A 4,086-nucleotide genomic window follows, 5' to 3' on the forward strand; every position below is an offset into this window, starting at 1 on the left:
CGTGCCAACCCAACAGACACTTTCGGAGATACCTGTAGTGCACCTTTATAGCCACCCAGTTACGTTGTGACGTTTGGTACACCCAAAGCATTCCTACGGTATCCGGGAGTTGCACAATCTCATGGTCTAAGGAAATGATACTTGACATTAGAAAAGCTCTTAGCAAACGAACTACACGATCTTGTGCTAGGCTTAGGATTGGGTCTTGTCCATCACATCATTCTCCTAATGATGTGATCCCGTTATCAATGACATCCAATGTCCATGGTCAGGAAACCGTAACCATCTATTGATCAACGAGCTAGTCAACTAGAGGCTTACTAGGGACATGGTGTTGTCTATGTATCCACACATGTATCTGAGTTTCCTATCAATACAATTCTAGCATGGATAATAAACGATTATCATGAACAAGGAAATATAATAATAACCAATTTATTATTGCCTCTAGGGCATATTTCCAACACCAACCACCACCCACGTCTTATTAAATGCCAGCACCTACCTCGGGGCCCCGCCTGGCAGCGTGTGGATGGTCCGTGAGCCCGTCAGTTTTAATGGAAGCGTGCGGCGGGGCCGACCTCATCCAGTTCCAACACCCGTCCACATCTGGCCACACCGTGCTCCCTCCCCGGCGACGAGGAACCCTAGCAAGCCCAAACCACCATGGGGGTTTTCAGTGGCAAGGGGAGGGGGAAGCTGACCCCGGGTGCAAGCTCTTCCCGCGGCTCGCTGGGGCGAGCTCTCCCGCTGCCGCCTCCTAGACGCGGCTCACCACCGGAGCGGCGGCGTCTGTACATACCAGTCCACCAGGCGCGGTGGCACTGGCAGCACCGCCGACCATTGCAGTATCTAGATGTCAACCTGCCTCACGGCCGGCATCTGGACCCGCAGCGGATCCCTATTCCGGCAGTGCCATGCACACCGCGGGCGCACGCCGAGGAAGTTCGCCGGCGTCGCGAGGCCCTCACTCCGGAGCAGCGGGAGATGCGTGCCTACGAGCCAGACTCCCCAACTGGGAGCGCTGGTTCACGCTAGAGCACGAGGAGGAGCGCCGCTAGGGCGTTTACGTCGACCACGACGTTCCTCCGCCGCCGCCTGAGGTTCTGCCGCACGAGCAGGACGAAGAGGCGGCGTACGAAGCCGCCCTCGAGCTAGCCCTTTAGCACGCACTGGAGGCAAGCAGGATTGAGGAGGAGGCCCAATGGGATGGGATGGAGCGCGCACTCGCCTTGTCGGCGGCAGGGGACTTCGTCCACGCCCCGCTCTTCGACCCGCCTCCGCCACCGCCGCTACTGCCCATCGTCGAGCCCAAGCCAAAGCCGGAGCCAATGCGGAAGCGCTCGCCGCCTCCACCCACTTGGCCGGAGGAGTCCTACACGTGGACCGGCGAGTTCTGCGAGTGGGTGGGCGCGCCTCCGGTCCACTACACCGCGACGCCGGAGGAGGAGGCGGCCCACCTCGAGCGCTGGAAGGCGCACTGACTCGCCCCAGGAGGAGGCCGACGGCGAGCAACAAATGCTTTGGGAGCAGCAGCTGCGCCGTGACGCGGAGGCGCTGCGGCTTGAGGAGGAGGAGGAGGAGGAGTGCGACCGGCGAGCCGCAATGCCTGCGCCCCAGCAGACGTCGGAGGAGGCTGCCCTGGCAGCGTACCAAGCGGCGCTCGGGTGGGCTGGCCCGGCTCTCGTCTTCATCGACCTCACCAGCGGCGATGGCGACGTCAAGGGCAAGGGCAAAGCGAAGGACGTCTAGGGAAGCGTGCGGGCGCAGACTTTTTTATGTTTTTAATTAATGTTAATTAGGTTTAGGTGGACTTTGGCAGGCGGTTGACCGGCCACCTAATGTTTAATTATGTTTATTTCTACGACCTGTTTTTTTTCCTACGCCGGCAAATTTGGGTCCGTCTCCGTTGGGCGCTCAAGCCGACCCATATGGAAACACGGACGCATACGTCCGCCTGGCTGACCCAAACGGACGAAAAGCGGACAAAATCCGCGTCCGCTTGGTTCGGTGCGTTGAAGTTGCTCTTACTTATTTCATTTCCATTATCATTCTAAACTTGTGCTTTTTTTTTTCTTCGAAACAAGGGAAACCAGGCGGGAATCTCAAAATTTTGAAATTTTGGTTTCTTCCGAACAGCGAAGCCGACGTCACAAAAATCAGAGGGAGACCCGCGTCGGTCTCCAGAACCCTCCGTCAACCGCGCCAATGGCGCCGAAGAACAGAGGCAAGAAGACCAAATCCAGAAAAGCCCCACCTTCCTCCACCTCGGTTCCTCCCCCACCGCCGACGGAGCCACAGGCCAAGGCGGCGAAGGCTTCGATCGATGTCCTCGCCGATTTCGACATCAGCAGCATTCTCCGCCGTCTCTCCCTCGCCGACCTCCTCCGTGCCGCCCTCGCCTGCCACCGCTGGCGCCGCCTGGCCGCCGCCTGCCTCCCTCGCGCCCCTCCTCTCCTCGGCTACTTCTTCCACCCAACCGAAACCCCTCCCCCGCCCCCCCTCCCGTATACCAAGAACGTCGACACCCCCGCCGTGTTCGTTCCCCTCGACGCCTCCTCCTCTCGCCTCTCCCTCGATTTCGCTCCGGACGCCTTCCGCTTCTTCCTCTTCGACTCGCATCAAGGCCTCCTGCTTTTCGAGCCGGCCGACGAGTTTCCCTAGAAGATGATCCCCCGCTTCCTCGTCCTCGACCCGTCCACCCGCCGCCGCATGGTCCTCCCGCCCCCGCGGCGCGACACGGTGCCCGATGACCGCCGCTGGCGCAACTCAAGGTACTACGTCGGCTCCGCGCTGCTCTCCCGCGCTTGCCCGGGAAAGCTCTGCTTCGAGGTTGTCTGCTTCGCCATCGACGGCGGGCACCCTCGCGCCTGGGTGGCGTCCGTCGACAACGGCGACTGCAGCTGGCGCGCGCTCCCGCGGGACGAGGAGGTCGTGGTCGAGTTCGATCCCTATTGGTTCGAGGGACGCTGCGTGCACGCCGGCGGGAAGATCTACTGGCACATCTGCAACTCTTGGCGCCTGCTCGTGCTGGACCCTGCCACACTCAAGTTCTCCTGCCTGCTGGTGCCGGACGCTATGGCATGCGGATCCTGCAAGTACCGCATCGGGGAACGCCGGATGGGCGGCTTTGCTTGGTGACCGACGGCGAGAAACAGCTGCAGCTCTGGGTGCGCGGGGAGGGCAGGTCGAGTGACAACAGTTGGCTTCTGGAGAGGAGGATCGTGGATTTGAGCGTGGTGTGCGACATGGTTCCTGGCCTGCACAGGGACACGAAGCTCAGGACCCTTAGGGTCTGGCCCAGCGACATGGACGCCGGTCGCACAGGGAAGGTGTTCATCAAGACCTGGGGATACGGGTACTACTCATTCGATATGGACACCGGCAAGATGGAGCGCCTGTCGACCAAAGGTGGCAAGGAATATGGGCACCCCATGTTCGCCTACTTCCTGGCATGGCCACCTGCGTTCCTCGCTCCAGAGAACTGACTTGGGGTAATTTACAAGACAGCCCACTCCTGTTAATGATGTTAGTTTTTGTTCAGCGATGTTGCTTCCTCATTTGCACACTCGGATCAATGTTTTCCATATGTGTTTGCTTGGAGTAGTTTGTTCCATGTGCATAATACCATGAGTAAGTTAGTGCATTAGCTTTGGAGTAGACTAGTACAACTTGGAGGCACAAATGTTCATCCTTTCTAGGATTCTCAGATTATAGGGAGTTCTTCTTGCAAGATAGATAGGATAGTGAAGTAATTATGCTCAAAATGACAAGGATGGGAGGCTATCGTTCCAATACTTAAGTCTGTTTTACAAGTTAAGATCACAAATTCTGTTGGCTGTAGACTATACATTATATATAGGGGTCCCTTATATATATGCTGGTATAAGAGATATGACACACTTGATACTTCCCTAATTCCTGCTGTATAGTCTCTAGTCTATCCATATGTTCATTATCCTATACTTTCGTTGTATTGTACATTCTGAAACTTTCCAAGTTACAACTTCTGAATTATTCTTACACATTAATTTCCTAGTACGCTCTGAATGAATTTTTGGCATCCTGTATTACAGTCCCTTCATG

The 4,086-nt window shown here is 57.0% G+C and overlaps 1 pseudogene; it reads left to right on the forward strand.

Moving 5' to 3' along the window:
* Positions 1-2,207: 2,207 nt before the first annotated feature.
* LOC123124620 (uncharacterized) overlaps positions 2,208-4,086 on the forward strand; it is a 3,493-nt pseudogene continuing 1,614 nt past the window's right edge.

The sequence above is a fragment of the Triticum aestivum genome, chromosome 5D, assembly GCF_018294505.1.
Source record: "Triticum aestivum cultivar Chinese Spring chromosome 5D, IWGSC CS RefSeq v2.1, whole genome shotgun sequence".
Lineage (NCBI taxonomy): Eukaryota > Viridiplantae > Streptophyta > Magnoliopsida > Poales > Poaceae > Triticum > Triticum aestivum.